Below are 17,169 nucleotides of genomic sequence, written 5' to 3'. Positions count from 1 at the left end.
ATATATATATATACATATTTATATGTCTTTTTGTATATTGTTATTTATATATTTATACATGTTATTAATATATAAATAAATAACGTGCAAAATATTTCAGCACATGACTTTCTCAGTACTTGATAGTTTTAGTACATAACATAAGAGTATATGGCATTTGACATTTTAAAAGTTTTAAGCCCCCCCTGAACATGTGAAAATCATTGTTGTTCGATGCTGTAGTGCACATATTCCCTAGTTACTGGAGGAAAATAGGGAGTACCAATATGGGGGCTGGTGGCTTCACAGCGACGTGTATTAAATATGGCCAATGAGCAATCCAGTTGATAAATAGAGATCGGTGACATCCACTCACTAATACTGTTTGAAACAGGACTGTTTCATTAAATTTATCCAAGCCAATAAATGCCCAGGGTGCTGGACAACTTGATTGTCAGATTATCCCAAGAAAGACCAGAGGTCAGTGGATAGAAATTGAAAAAGGCAAGCAAATACTCATACAGTCATACAAAAGCACTCAAATGTAATTACCAGCATATCTGCATTAGTTAGTCAATGCCTGGGCTTAGAAAGGAAAGCTGTTTGAGTATGGAAAGCTCACCAAAGACAGAAAGATGACTGAGGAGATAAAGGAGAGGCATTACATAGAATGACATTGGAAGGGATAAAAGACTGGATATGGGGAGGAAATGGAGCACAGTGCATTCTAAGGTCATCTTCAGTTTTGTCTCAGTGTTCTTATTCCTCTGATTCCTTTCTCACCTCTTAAGTTTTTTATGATTACAAGTGCTGTGTTTGTTTCTCTCACTTGCTGTGTTGATGAAACTTGAACACAGTGTCAAGCAGTGATGAGATTCTACAGTGTATAGCTGCTTCCAAGCATCTCTGATATTATAAATACTGTTTGTCATTCTTGGCTTTTTGACTGAGCATTATCATGTCTTTACTGTATTTACTCGGTCATTTGGACTAATGACTAATGCATCATAATACACCTCTGTGTATTATGATGCATTAACCCTTAAAAGCTGTCTTTTACTTTATTTTCTTTTAAGCAGACAGCAATTGCAGCTGTTTCTTTTGTCATTTTGGTTAATGCTTAACAGGATAAGGGTGAACATTTATTGTGTTTCCACCTTTCCTCTGACTGAGCATCTCCTAAAAGATGGGCATCAGTTCTTCACACAGATGTGGAAAAAACAGTAAGAATGATTGGACATTATCTCAAACTCATTCCAGAGGAAGTATGACAGCACAAGAGGTGACCTGTAGTTTGGCTTACACTAATAATATAAAAAAAACATAAAACAATTAATCAGGATACTGGAATAGATGGTGTAGTTAAAACCAGGTTAACAAATACGTAGAAAATATTAGGATCTTTCCTCACCCCATTCCCCCAAATTCATAGAAAAACAGAAAGTACCTTTCTTCTGTTCTGTTTCACTCTATTTATATTTTTCACACCTATTAAATGATATATAATCTGTATTCAAGTTTATTTGTTGAAATATTTCCAACCAACAAAGTGACATTGACATTAAACAAAACCACAGACATGTATTATACAGTCACCTTTGTCTAATATGCTGTAATTGCTGCCCCCATTTCTGTGTTTCGTTCCACTAGAGGGGGCAGTGAACACAGTTGAGCCCTCCCCTGGCTAACCCAGCCTGTGAACCCAATGTGGAACAAAAATGGACTGTATAATGTACTACGTTCATCTTTGTGTGCAGTCAAATTAGAAAAATTTTGTTTTTGCCCCCCTTTGCAATGTGCAATGATAATGTCCGGCTTTGGTGAAGCTGTCACCTAATATAGAGTTGATTAACAGACTGTACTGTCGAATTGGCCCCCGAGATCGCACCATCTGCTTTGTCATCTGAAGGCAGGAAAGAGGCTTATTCATCTTACCTTCTGCTGTGGACTCCGCCAGTATGTTTTGTGCTTCAGCCACAGCACGGAATAAGCTTCCAACAGCCTGAAATTCTGCTCTCACTGTAGGCTACAACAAGGCTCGCTTGGCATACAGCCTAAAACCTCCCTTTCATTTCTGATTAGACTCAAGACTGGAAATAGTGTTTCAGCTGGGCTAATTTTAGGACATGTGCAGTTCTTTGTTTCAAGGCAATCTGATTAATTCTGACTCATTTCAGGACATTTAAAGAACCGTGTTGCAACAACAAAGGCTATCTGGTGTTTCTTGTTGTATGCATGCAAATGCATCAGTGCATCAGCACACATCTGCTCTCATCATTCCTTAAATCTGTCCACCTTGTGAACGAACAGTAGCCTGAAAAATGGCCTGTTGCTCTCAATTGCATTGATGGAATTTGTGTTTTTTTTTTATCTGTGGGAACTTTTGGTTGTAAAAAAAAAATTAAAATAAATAACAGACGACCAAAATACCCATCTCATTTTTGAGGGAAAGATTTTTTTTTATGTATTTTTTTTCTTCATTTGAGGGACTCCTTTTTCTACTCCAGTGGAAGCACTGTTGGCGGTAGTTAATTTTGATGTGTTACACAGAGCTCTCCAACTGCTTTCATGTAATTACTTCCTGTATTAATTAAAAGCTTCTTTACAATGCATTACATCTTAAAAGGTGTGTGCGTACTCCCTCATTTATTCATGCCCAGCCCGTGGCTTCCTGAGGAGCATAGCATTCCAACATCATGATGCTACCGCCACCACCAAGTTTCACAGTGGAGATGGTGTGTTCATACGTGCTGTGTTTATTTTCCTCCACATAGAGAGCTTTTCATAAAATGTGAATACCATGTATCCTTTTTCTTCAACTTCACGGTTTTCCAGTCTGTGTTGGTCCATCCCACAACGTTTTAAATTTGTTAATTTAATATGACAAAAAAATAATCCAATGGAACATTTTTGCAAGGCACCTTATATTTTCCCATCTAGGGTATGTTGTATGCTGCTAATATCTTCAAAAAGTCTTACCCAGATAAAGACTTCTTATACGCAAAGGCTCATAATAAATATAAATCTCTGTGTGTTTTAAGGTATTTGTTCCATTTTCAGTTGCTGTTTATTTAAACCACATCAAACCCAAAGCCCCACCAGAGCTCAGTGAAGAAGCAGAGCTTGCTCTAGTTTCAGTAGAGTTCATGGTTTTTCTTAAGTTGAGATTTGTACAGTTTTGCATTTTGCTGGATATTTATTATTTGATGGGTTCAATTAATTTGGGAAACTGTAGCGTGCATTAAAATGTAAGTGCAGTCTTAGAACATTTTTAACCACAGACAATTCAGTTCTAAAGTGCTTATTCAAATCAGTTCAAATGTGGAAAAAAAATGAAAATAAAAAAAATAAAAACATGTGGGTAGGCCGATTCAGATGTTCCCATTTGGTTTTGTCTGTGTTGTTTTACAGCTTCTTCTCAATAGGCACCAGACCTCACTCACCAGTATCCTGCCAAGTTTGTTCTAAACATCACGTCTTTCCCACCACATATTCCCACCACAACCTAAAGCAGATCAAAGAGTTCCTTACTTGCTCAGAAAAATCCCTGTCATTGGAGCAGATACGCCTTGATGATATAACACTGAGGGGAGTAAATTTTGCAGAGATGCACAACTAAAAATGGGTCGGTGGAGAGGACAAGGACACACACCATAGTGATGCATTTAATTTCACTATAATATTGAGTGTGTCATAAACCAGAGACTGTGGACCCAGTATTCAGCCAGACAAGAGGGTAAAATAAAAGAAGGTTTATTTAAACAAAAGGTTGGGAGCAGGAACCGGAATAAACAAGCAGGCAGAAATGAAGGGCAGGGCAAGACAAAGCTTGTGGTAGATAAACAGTCCAAGGTCGGTACACAAACGTGCAGACTGGCTAAATGACGTCAGGCAGGCTCGGTGGTCAGATAACAAATCCAGGTCGGTACACAGGCGGGCAGGTAAAGCAGGCAGGGATCAGGCAAGCTCAGAAAATCCAAAAAACTAGCTTGGTCTGGTACACAGGTTAACAAGCAGGATCTGGCAGGAAAAACAGGATCAGGGGTCAGGCTGGCTCAAAAGTCAAAAGGCAAATTGGGTCAGTATCAACAGCGCAAGCAGAACAGACCACGCTGGATAGGACTCACCAATAGGCTTGAATTGATCTGGCAGATTGCAGGGGGCAGAGACAGGTATAAGTAGGGGAGTGAGCAGGTGAATGGAGTGAAACTAATTACCGGAGCTGATCAGGGGAAGGGAAATGACGGAAAATAAAACTGAAGCTGATCGGATGGTGACTGGAGAAGGGGAGTGACAGAGTGGTGACTAAGAGGTGAAAGAATGCTGGCAGTGGCAGGTGAACTGAGTAAAGGCTGGTGACATAAGTGATCGGAGCAGGTCAGAAGAACTGATAACATAAAAGAAAGTACAAAATCAAAACACAATAAAACCCAAACTATTCCATAAACCAAGACTATTACAGAACCTAAACCTAAGACTAAACAGAACACACAATCATAACAAACCCCAAATCATGACAGAGAGAGACAGTTTGATCCACTAACCCTATACTTGCTTGGTCTTCTTACTTTTCCATTTTACCTTGAATGTAGCCATTTATAATTCTGTTTTTACACGAAAGAGTTATGGGAATTTCTAAACAAAGGTTACTGATCATGATACACCCTCCTCAAAGAACTTTCTACCAATTGGAGTAATAAACCAAACTTGGTTGCATTGTAACTAGAATTAAATTGGGATGCATGTATTTGACTTTGAATATGTCATTATGATGAGATTGAATTTGCTATATACGTATTTGAATAACCCCGCCTCTCGCCCAGTGAACGCTGGAGATAGGTACCAGCAACCCCCGCAACCCCATGAGGAATTAAGCCGTTCGGAAAATGGATGGATGGATGGATGGATGGATGGATGTTTTTGAATAGATTTTTTTTTTTTTTTTAAAGTGCCTTGAGATAACACTTGTTGTGAGTTTGCACAATAAATATTAAATAAATTAACTGGAATTGAATGTAGTTGCTTCAACATTTTATTTTCAAATCATGTCACAGATTCTGATTTGAATGTAGTTTTGTGCCATTCTGTAACATGTTTAATCTCATTGTCCAGGTGGAAGGTAAACTTCTCTCCCAATCTTTTGCAGCCTCTAACAGTTTTTTTCCCATCTCACACATTTAGTTCCAGCTTCTCTGACCAGCTTCCCTGTCCATGCTGATCAAAAGCATCCCCACAATTTGATGCTCCTACCACCAACATTTTTAACCATGGTGAGTGAATGTGAGATCAAATTGCTGTGCAGTATTAGTTTATTATCTACACTACATTGTTTGTAATAAAATGGAAAACTAGATCCAAGGAAATTCAGGAACAGACGAAAAAAAGAAAGAAACTGAGATCTATCAGTCTGGAAATAGTTACAAAGCCTTTTCTGAAGCTTTGGGACTGCAGTGATCCACAGTGAGAGCCATTATCCACAAGTGGCAAAAACATGGAACAGTAGCGAACCTTCCCTGGAGAGGCCAGCCGTCCAAAATTACCTCAAGAGCGCAGCGAGGACTCATGGAGGATGTCACAAAAGAGCCCACAGTGACATCCAAAGAACTGCAGGCCTCAATCAACTCAGTCAAGGTCAGAATTCATGCCTCCACCATAAGAAAGAGACTGGGTAAAAATGGCCTGCATGGTAGAGGTCCAAGAAAAAACACTGCTGAGCAAAAAAACAACAACATTAAGGCTCATCTCCGTTTTTCCAGAACACACCTTGATGATTCCCAAGACTTTTGGGAAAATATTATGTGAACTGACGAAACAAAGGATGATTTTTTTGCAAGGTGTGTGTCCTGTTACACTGGGTGTAAAAGTAGTCCCGCATTTTGGGAAAAAACAAACACCATACCAACAGTAAAACATGGTGGAGGTAGTGTAATGGTCTGGTTCTGCAAAGCTGAGTGGGCCAAACCAACGCTTGATTGCTGGTGTTGCTGCTGAGGGTGGCCAAGTCGGTTATTATGTTTAGGGGGCAATCACTTTTTCACACAGGTTTGAATTTTTTTGTCTCGTTTAATAATGAAAAACCTTAATTTAAAAATTGCATTTTGTGTTTACTGTTGTTGCCTTTGACTAATATTCAAATTTGTAGGATGTTCTAAAACACATAAGTGTGCCAAATATGGAATGAAAAATAAGAAATCAGAAGTGGGGGCAAACACTTTTTCACACCAGAGTACATGAACAGTCTGCTGATTGAATATTCATAAACATCCATTTTCTCAGCACATCATTCTCAAAAAAAAAAAAGAAATGTCCTGAAGCCTCTTTCAGAAGTTTTATTTAAGGGACTTGTAGAAGACACTAAGGTGACTGAAACCATGGCAACAAACAAGACACAAACTATGCATGAGAAGCAATGCACGTCTCAGTGGTCTCGGCAGACTGAGATGTTTTCTCTGCAGCAAAGAACCTCTCCACAGGTCCAAATCCTTGCAAACAGGGAGACATGCCGAGCAGTGTGAAAACTGTAAACGTAATCACCTCTGCACTCTAGGGGCACCATTCAACTGGAAACTGGGGTGACAAAACAATCCCTTTTAAGAAAGCTCCTGATTAAAGCAGGCACAGCAGTTACATGTAAAGAATAACTATGTATTAGGCCAGTTATTTTACCACTGTAACAGTGCTTCTTTTTTTACAGGAAGAGCTGCTACTCTTTGTCTTTCCCTCGGAGGCAGCCTCGATGTGTCTTTATATGGTAGTGAAACAGAGTGTGTATGAGAGATAGAGGCAGGAATCTCTTGGCTCACCTCATTTCTCTCATACCCGTCCCTCTGGCAGCGGGCGTACTGAGGGACCACAGTTGTCATCACATTAGAGTGGTAGGGTGTTTATACTATAATATGGCAAAAAAAATATGGGAATTCCAACTTTACTAGGAATCTAACTGGACAGTACCATGGGGGGAATTATAAGCTGAGGAGAAGAAAAGTGTCACAACCACTGCTCGTCATCTGCCAGCAAACAAAAAATGATGGGCCCAATTAAAAATTTTAAAATTAAACTGATTCTGCTGATTTCATACATATTTTGCTTATAATCAAACTATAACTGAGTTACACACAGACCTCAATCAGGATAGACATTTTTTATTAATAACTACATTTTAGGATACGAGAGATGGCCAGTGCACAAACACATTTACTTTTGTTTGTTCCTCTGCTCCATTGTAACCACGACCTTGACTGCACATAGGAACCTCACTGATACGATGCCATGATCTGAAAATTATCTGAGGATTTTGTTTCTTCCAGCAGATCATTCTCAAAACCGTCATGTCTAATTATTGGTAAATTTATATTTTAAATATGGCTTAACCATATATATATATTTTTTTTATAAATATGTAACTCAGCAGATGTCTGGTAGTTTTCATGCAGGAAAATGTTAAAAGAGTCATTAAATCAGCTGTCTGAGTTGTATCATTCCTAATCAGTATTATTCATCTGCTTCAAGAAAGAAAGGGTTTTATTGCTTCAGACTGTATTTTGGCTCAAGCTGTAGAGAAAAAGGAATACAACATTTTTGGCATCTTTAGTTCAGTCATCTCTATGTAATTGATTGATTTTTTGACTAAAAGCATAGATACCAGTTACCTGAAACATAGATCTATTTTCTCTTTTATCAAGATTTGTAAATAGAGTGTGTGTGTGTGTGTGTGTGTGTGTGTGTGTGGGGGGGGGGGGGGGGGGGATTCATGAAGCAGTGCAATCTCCAGCAATTTTGCAAATACATGCTCGTGCTATGTGTTGCATTTCTGAAGAGGATTCACAAAGCAGATTGCACTAAATACACTCATCAGGTCTAACAAATGGCAAAGATTTGCTGCTGTTCTTCGGTCAGGTCACAGTTCTTCAGACACAAACTCAACGAAGACAGTTCAGAGATAACCTCTTATCTTTTTACATAACAGAAAAGTCCATATCCCAGCCTAAATGAGGCATCACCAAAAAGTTTTAGAACAACACATGAGCAAAGGAGTCATCTGAAAATCAGTCAGTGACGCTGCAGATGGTACAGGTCAGTGGTTCATGCATCTCTTTCACTGATTTGCAAGGATGTAAAAGTATCACTTGAGTTAAAAAAATGCATCAGATTGTAAATTGATTGTGGTATATACTTATATACTGTTCTAACCTATGATTATTTTAGAATAAAATAAGTAATACTCGGTAACAATGACCTACCATCGTATGAACCTCACCAAGGAATATAGATTTAATCACAGATAGCTCTTGTTTGCTGACTTGATTTATAGGTGCATAACCACGTTATTTGACATTTTTGTATTTATACACCAGTAGCTCACTGTGCATACAAAGTTTTTTTGAAAGATTATCACATACTGCTGATGTATTAGTTGTTATTTTGGTGTGTTATGCTTTTTTTTTTTTTGCTCAATTTGTTAGTAAATAAAGCCTTTGGTGTTTATTTATGATTTTAACGGAAGTACATACTGAGCAGGGGTTAAAATAAGGAAGCGGCTAACGGCTATTAGCCTCTCCCAGCGAAACAATGAAGAAAGGTCCAAGATCCGGTGAAAAAAAGTGCAAAGAAATATGATTACCAGAGGGAAAAGACTGAATTGTCGCTGAGAATACAGTATGAATGTCGGTGTTCACTGAAGAACTCGTTAAACCTGCCGAGGTTCAGTTGCGACCACAGTTGATTGACGTGAGTAAATATTCTGTCATAAGGCTGTTAAAGTTGCTAAAGATTGGTGTATTTAAATTCATAATGATTGGTCTTCAATCATACTGAGGTGCAGCTTTACAGCAAGAGGTTGCAGAGGGTCAGGCTCGGTCCGGCATTATTTACAATTGACTTATAAATTAAGCAAACTGGCATTATGATGGTTCTGCGATACTATCACTCGATGTCCCCACATCTGTTTACATTTGTTATTCGCTCCTGAGACCAAATTATTTTTCGACTCAAAAAGGACCATCAAAATACTATGAAGATGGAGGCTTGGCGTATATAACCGTATTTCATCATAATCAAACGTTTTTTTGGGGGGGTTTTTTATAAGCATATTACGTGGCTATATACATTTAACAACTGCTCAGTAATCTCTAAATATTAAGCATCTGTTCGAATGCTCCACAATCGTAAGGTTCGAATTTTGTATTTTAGACCATTATCATCAGGAATTTGACAGTTTATTCAATTTTAAAAATGTATTGACATGTATCAGGCACAACTCACTGGAATAGAGAACAATCCCTGATTCCTGTGACATCCCTGACCCTTTTCTTTCTGAATGTACCTCCAAAGCAGTTTATCTTTTTTCTTCTCCTTTGCCAAACTATACCATCAGCTTTCAGCAGCTGGCATTTTTCCACACAATCCACATAATGCACGTAGCTTCAGTCTTCAAGAATGCAAAGTAATTTGCTCTTGCTGCAATTCACATAAATATTTGAGCTTTCCCCAAATTCCTGTATAATGCCATCTAAATGTGGGATTCGAATGTCCTTGGTGTGTCTTTGCCAAGAGACGTGATGAAGCTAATGTCTAGTTTCTAAAGAAAATGTATGCAAAAACATATTTTTGTATATGCAAATAACTTTATGTATCTGGTGTGTAGCCAATATTGCTCAGAATGATTTGTTTCTTTAATACATTCTTCCTGGGAAACTGCTAAATGTTAGCAGTCTCCTTTGATTTCATCTTAGAATGTTTTGTCCCCATCACTGATGTGTGCATTCAGATGAGTCTGATAGCTTTTTTTGTGCACTCCACCATCCCTGTTGGTATGCAGCACTGAACCAGCCAGCACTGAAATCAGATATGAGCACATCCGCTGGTGCAAAAATGAAATGTCAACTTCGATTTAGGGCCGATAGTTGAAAAACAAAAACTATCGACGAGACACAAAAATAATCCTGTGGTCAGAAAACATATGATGTGCAGCAGAAGTTTCCAAACAAAAACTCACTGACAAATTTGACTTGCTGAAGTTGCTTTTGTTTGTTCCCAAGTGTCCAGATTATTTTCAGGCATTGAAAAGCAATGTTTATTTGCTGTTGAAGTCTACAAGTTCAAACCTTTTTTTTTGTTTTTGGTTTTAAACTTTTCATTTCCTGTCGTGTTGTAAGGGAACAAGATCTCTTTCACTGTATTGCTCAAACAGAATCTCTATATCTGCATGTAAGAGAGATTCTCAACTTGTGGTTAAGTCAATAGAAGGAGGGTGTTTGCTGTGGCATGAAGCCCAGATGGCTTGGAGACAGGAAACACTGCATGCATGAGCAAAAATATTAGACTCCCTTGTCAAGGTAACGTGTAATATTGAAGCAGAAACTAATGGTGCAGTATAACATTAATAAAGTTGTTCCAGTCTTCAGATCTCAGCTACAGATAATAATTTTGACAGTGCACTTAAGGAATATACTTAATTTTTCAGCATAAACGGAAACAGGTCAGCATTCCAGGATGTCATATTCACTCCTGCACACGCACATATGCAAATCTTTAAATATATTAAATATATTCACAATACACTTATTCTTCCAGACTGCTGAGGCAAGCTGGAGCAGGTGGTTACTTGATTAACAATTTCAAACCACATGGACCAGAAACAAACTTGTCAAAGTGTTTAATTCCACCCCAGCACTGCAAATTTAAGAGGAAAGGAACATCAGTAATAGTGTTTTCTTTAGCCCATATTTTTTCTCTTTTTTTTTTTTTTGCTTTCCATGGCTGGGCCGGTATCACCGTCTTCAACATTTCACAGCTCAGGCTTTAAATAGAAGCTGTCAGTTCTGGAGCGGGTCAGAAACCATAAATATTTTGCTGAAATAAATATTTCATGAAATTGTAAAGTGAAAAAGGCAATATGTGTGTGATATGTCTGTGCTGCTGTATGTATGTGGGTGTGTGTGTGTATGTGTGTGTGTGTGTGTGTGTGTGTGTGTGTGTGTGTGTGTGTGTGTGTGTGTGTGTGTGCGCGCGCGTGTGTGTGCGTGCGTGTGTGTGTGTGAGAGAGCAGTGCTATGGATCATTATGATAATTTAAGGCTGCGGCAAAGTTATTATTTTTCTGCTGAATGGCAGATTCAGACAGACTGAAAGACCAGAATGAGATGTAATACCAAGGCATTTTCTTTCTTTCGCTTCTCAGTATGAAATGGAATGCATATGTACAGCCATGATGGGAGTTTAAAAGTAATAACCCAGCATTTTTCTTTGGCCGTGCTTACATTAACTAGAATTCGGCTCCAAACCGAGACCCGAGGACCTTTCCCATCCCACTTAGGATGCAGCAGAGTATACATTTCTGACTGTCATGTAAACAAGTATAAACACCCAAATAATTAAAAACTAGTCGACACAGTTGCACTGCACAGCACATCATTCCCAAGCACACATAAATGAGCTCCTGCAAATATAAGTAATTGCTGTGACAATAATTACAACACATTTTGCAAGTTCTGTATGCATTATTGGAGTACTGCTTGTTACTATAATGTTTGTGCATTCAATTTGTTTATCCTTGATGTACTCTCCCTGATTATTAGGACTTGTAGTAAAGATGTGTTAGGAGCCTTGAAATAAATGCATTCTTAATAGCTGTGTTACAATCTAATACACTATAATTTAAAAAAATGCAGTCTTTAATTGAGCAATTTTAGAAATAGAAACGGGGCTGCACCGTGTCACAGTGGGTAGCACTGCTGCCTTGCAGCAAGAATGTCCTGGGTTCATGTCCACCCTGGGTCTTTCTGCATGGAGTTTGCATGTTCTCTCTGTGCATGCGTGGGTTCTCTCCGGGTACTTCGGCTTCCTCCCACAGTCCAAAAACATGACTGTTAGGTTAATTGGCTTCTCTAAAATTGTCCTTAGGTGTGAGTGTGTGCGTGAATGGTTGTTTGTTCTGTCTGTCTGATAGACTGGCGACCTGTCCAGGTTGTACCCCGCCTCTCGCCTATTGACAGCCGGAGATAGGCACCAGCACCCCTCACGACCCTGATAGGGATAAGTGTGTTGGAAAATGGATGGAAGGATGGATAGAAATAGAAAGATAATTTATTTCCCTGTGGTGGATACATTTAGGTGTACCAGCAGCAAAGTGAGGTGCAAATGAAGCAGGTAAAAAATATAAAAACAAAAAAAATTAGAAAAGGACACTACACACACGTGTCGGGAAGGATGTCCTGCCCCAAGTGGAGGAGTTTAAGTATTTTGGGGTCTTGTTCACAAATGAGGGAAAGATGGAACCGGAGATTGATGGGGGATTAGTGCAGCGTCTGCAGTGAAGCAAGCGCTGTACCGGTCTGTTGTGGTAAAGAAAGAGCTGAGTCAAAGGTGAAGCTCTAAATTTACCGGTTGATCTACATTCCCACCGTCATCCATTATCATGAGATTTGGGTCGTAACCGAAAGAACGGGATCTTGGCACAAATGAGTTTTCTCTGTAGTGTGTCTGGGCTCTCCCTTAGAGATAGGGTGAGGAGCTCAGTCATCCGGGGAGAACTCAGAGTAGAGCCGCTGCTTCTCCACGTTGAGAGGAGCCAGTTGAGGTCGCTTTGGCTTATGGTTTGGATGCCTCCTGGATGCCTTCTTGATGAAGTGTTCTGGGCACGTCCCACCAGGAGGAGACCCAGAAGAAGACCCAGGACACACTGGAGGGACTATGTTTCTTGGCTGGCCTCCTTGGGATTCCCCGGGAGGAGCTGGCCCAAGTGGCTGGGAAGAGGGAAGTCTGGCCTCCCTACTAATGTTGCTACTCCCACGACCTGACCCCACATAGGCGGATGAAGATGGATGGTGAACTGCACACACCAACTTGCACAGAGGTCTGAATGAAGAACTTCCCTACATGGACAACTCAGACCTGGACTAAATTATTGTACACTTACTACAGATTCTCTTCCAGGGGAATCGCCTTATCTATTGTTTGTCCCACATGCCATGTTATTCTGATGCGCTCATGTAACGGCAGTGTCTGTGCTCTTTCCTTCTGAGATTCCACTTGCTGACTGTGCATGCGCACTTCTAGTGTTTATGTATTCGGTTAGCTTAGCGGCTAGGTTAGTAGTTAGCCATTCATGGTAGCTCCACTGCTCTCATCGTAGATTTTGAACATGGCTGAGAGTCACAAGAAGCACACCGAAATTCATTGACTCTGTGAATAGTTCTTGCGAGAAAATCATGAAAATGTGAAAAGCCACATATGCCAGTAGTTGACCATGGTAAAGGGTCTATCACAATGTGGGCCAGTCCGCCATATCTCCCTAAAAATCATGTTAAAGTGCATAGCCTTCTCAGAATCCAGGCAGGGTAGCTCCTCAGTTCCTCGGGGAAGCCAGCAAGCAGTGTCTGTGTTTGTCTCTGTCATGACATTACGACAAGCTGTGGCTTGGTAATGAAGAGAGCTGGCTTTAAAGGTGCCATGGCATCTCTCTATAGACCATTTAATGTAGTTGATATTGCTACATATGTAAATTCTCCAAAGAATTTAATAAAAAAAAAAAAACGTCAGCTTGTTGCTTTGTCAGGCCAAATGTCCCTCCTCAGTAAAAGGGTTGGTTGTGGTAATGATGTGCAGCTCTAACTAGTTGAATTCACTCTGATTGGCTACAACCATCTTTGGAAAACTGGTCAAAGGTACCCCCACACCCCATCTACCCCTCAATTCACACCTTTCTCCTCTCCCCACAACACTACATCACAAATCCATTATTATGGCTGGTGGAAGTATCTGTGTTGCAGGGTGTCGTACAGGTGAAGCCTAGCTGACCAAAAGCTGACTGCGCGATTCAACACAATGGGAAGAAAATATAAAGCCAATAGACTGTGGTGGAGAACTGGCGGTGCAGGCAGCCAGCTCCGGCTCGCTGCCGTCTATTAACTCAGATGAACTCTGAGCCCATTTTTTTGCGGGCGGACATGTCTTGCTCAAGGTCACAACTACTGAGACAGCAGCAGCAGGAGATCAAACCAGCAACCCACCAATTGCAGTAAAAACTCCCTTACTACTGTGCCACTGTTGCCCCCAGTACTCATTGGTTGAGGCACAGAATTGAGGTTGAATTCCAGACATCTAACCTTGCCTACGAGATGAATTCTCGCAGTATTTGTTCGTTCACAAACACACAAGAATCCATCTTGTACCGCTCCAGCTTCAACCGTTTTTGTCCGAACCTAAACGTTCAGGCAAATTATGTTGCAGCATTATGGTTTAAGGCAGGACATACCGGTGCAACAAAAGCAAGAGCTGCCAAGCCCATAGCCAAATCAACATACACATGGTAGCGCAGGATGCACAAGTAGCTGCTGCTATAACATCTATTTTGTAAGAATATATGATTTAGTCGTTCAAAGAAAAACAGCCAAAAAGTGCCTTGACTAGCTTACCTTGTTGTGATTTCTCATGACGTCTGCTACTTACGTTTAAATTTGATAATGTCATTGGCTAAAACCAACCTTTGGTAGGTGGGCACAAAGTGGCATTTCATCCAATCATCTTGGGAAGATCTAGTGAATATCCCTCCTTTCCTCAAACGGATTTGATGGGAGCAGTCCCAGATTGATAATGTACAGAACATAGTGTGCTACACATCATCAATATGGCTGGCTAGGTCACCACAGATCAGAAGTTTAGTAGAGGTCTGACGAGGACAACCCAAGAGGGGAAATCCTGATCAAGGTTGTAAAGAAGACCTCTGGCCATCTAGAAGCTAAAGCTATTGATAATCTGGCACTGTCTTGGTGTCTGTGGAGAGGCTATATAGTTCAGAACACAGTTCTGAACTATATAGCCTAGACCGGGTCAGATCATGACAACTATAGTAAGAACCAAGCTTAACTCAGGCTTATTATACACCTTACCATGGATATCAATAATAGTTTAGGGCATTGTATACATTTATGTAAATTATCTACTAAATAATAACTATTCTATCTTGTCTATGTTGGTTGATTAAGCTGACACCTATATAAATGGTGCAAATGTGTTATGTTGTCTATAGAAATACTCAAAGGAAAGATTATTGGAACTTATCTACTTTTCATCAGGTGATAAATTGCTACTCTTTAGGTTGCACTAAAATATTGGTTTAATGCTAATTGTGTGCTTTTTCTTCCTGTGAGCAACCATGGTAACTATTTTTTTTAACAGTTGATGTCTGTATTAACATTCTGATGTAGTAATGAGCTCACCAGGCATACATGGAGCAAAAACTGGCAAATGTCACATTAAGTCTGACAAATGCTGGAGTTTTACACAGCAACATAACCTCTGTGAAGGTGGGCAAGGCATGACGGCAACAAACTAGACAAGCATGTATGAAAGTTCCACTAGCTCAGTGGGAAGCAGTGTGTAGGGGAGTCCCAGCAGACTGGGATGTTTTCTCTTCTGTCAAAGCCTTTGCGCATGTGTCCATCTCAGACCTGCAGAAACCAAGCAACGTGTCAAGTTGTTTCTGAACAAAGTGTTAAGCATGTAAATACAAATCAAATCACCCCTTCCATCTGAGGTCATCCATCAGGTGGAAACTGAAAACACGAGTCAAACTGAGGATTTTCGGAACTGTAATGTCCTTATGAAGCTGCTCATTAAGGCAGGCAAACACAGGCACTGAATAAATATGCATCAACAAATTCACAGTGTGTCTCAACAGGCAGAAATTCTGAGTTTTCCTGCAACTTGTAGACTGTGAATTTCCATGCTCTGTGCTTACATAGGAAATGTCAGCTAGATATTGGTATGTGACTGAAACTGTTGAGCAGAAGATAACAGAACAAACATAGTCCCAGACATTCAGATACACAGAAAAACATGTGAATATAAACACACACACACACACACACACACACACACACACACACACCCCAAAGGAATCTGTGTCAGTTTGTGTTCAGAACTGCATCTTTTCAAGCAATCTGGAGCTATCAGCAGAATGCTGGCAAATAATACCAGCTTTGGATAATGCTTGCTCATTCTGTCAAAGCTCTGTATTTTTATTTCTGTGTTTTGTTTCTGTTTGCAAGAGTTGAATGCAGTTGTTATCATAATGTGTTTACACAACAAAGATGATTTATTCAAATTTTGGAGAATTGGTAAAAGACTAACGAGAAAAAAGGCAAAAGTCAGCACATTATTATAAATAAAAAAAATATGAGCTCTACCCAAAGATAGTCTTTCATTTAAAATATTCTATACCCTTATATCTAATGAATTCTTATCTGTCTACCACATTTTAGAAATCTTTCTGGGTTTATATCAATTTTCTTTCAGAAGAATGTGATGTTCTTAGAGTGGGAAAATCGAAATTACAGAACACTGATGCTCATTTTAATGTGTAATGCAACAGTTAGTGCTGTGTTATAGAACTGTTTGATGAAAAACAATAAATATTTGACATTCAAAATTTTGGCAGAGGTATTTCTGTATGGAATTTTTCCCTTAATATGCTTTGGATACTGTAGCATAAGTAATATAATTTCCTGCTAAAAAAATGTAAATAGAATTGTGGCATAAGGACCAGGATTTTGTAATGCAATGCATACTATGGCAGACCTTGGTATATACATCTCTTTTAATGGCTGCTATTGAAGGGGAGTCAGAACCAATTTTTTTTTTTATATTTGGCCCTCAAAGATGTAAAAATATATATTTTAAAAAGACTTATCTTCAACAAAATTCATAAAAGTGAAGCTGTGCCTTTATAGTACCTATAGAAGTGATCATACCAGAGCTTGTGGACTCAGTGTAGTGCCATGATTCTGTTTGTGTTCTGTTCTCATTTGTGTGTGGTTAGGTTTTCTGTTTTGTGCCTTCCTCTGTTCCCCATTTAAAGGTGCGTTCACACCAAATGCAAATGCCGCCACAATGTTGGCACTTTTGCTTTCTGTCGCTCGCCTGACATATCACTGGTTGTTTGCATGGCAGGCGACAGCAATTGCACAGAAGGGCGACAAGCCAGAGTACAGTAGTAAAATGGCAGTATCTCGTGACGCTTTCACTTAACTGCCACTCGAGTCTCCTCAATCGCTCTTCCGCAGGCTCTGTCATTTCTGGACTTTTCTCGGTAGTAATACTTGCATGAGTGATACAACTCAGGCAGACCACAGACTGCCACTATAAGCTTTTCTTCCATGTTGAATAAAAACTGCTTTGTGTACACTGTGGT

The sequence above is a fragment of the Fundulus heteroclitus genome, chromosome 22 (assembly GCF_011125445.2).
Source record: "Fundulus heteroclitus isolate FHET01 chromosome 22, MU-UCD_Fhet_4.1, whole genome shotgun sequence".
NCBI classification, from domain to species: domain Eukaryota; kingdom Metazoa; phylum Chordata; class Actinopteri; order Cyprinodontiformes; family Fundulidae; genus Fundulus; species Fundulus heteroclitus.
The sequence above is the reverse complement of the archived record's forward strand: the minus strand, read 5'-3'. Positions refer to the sequence as shown.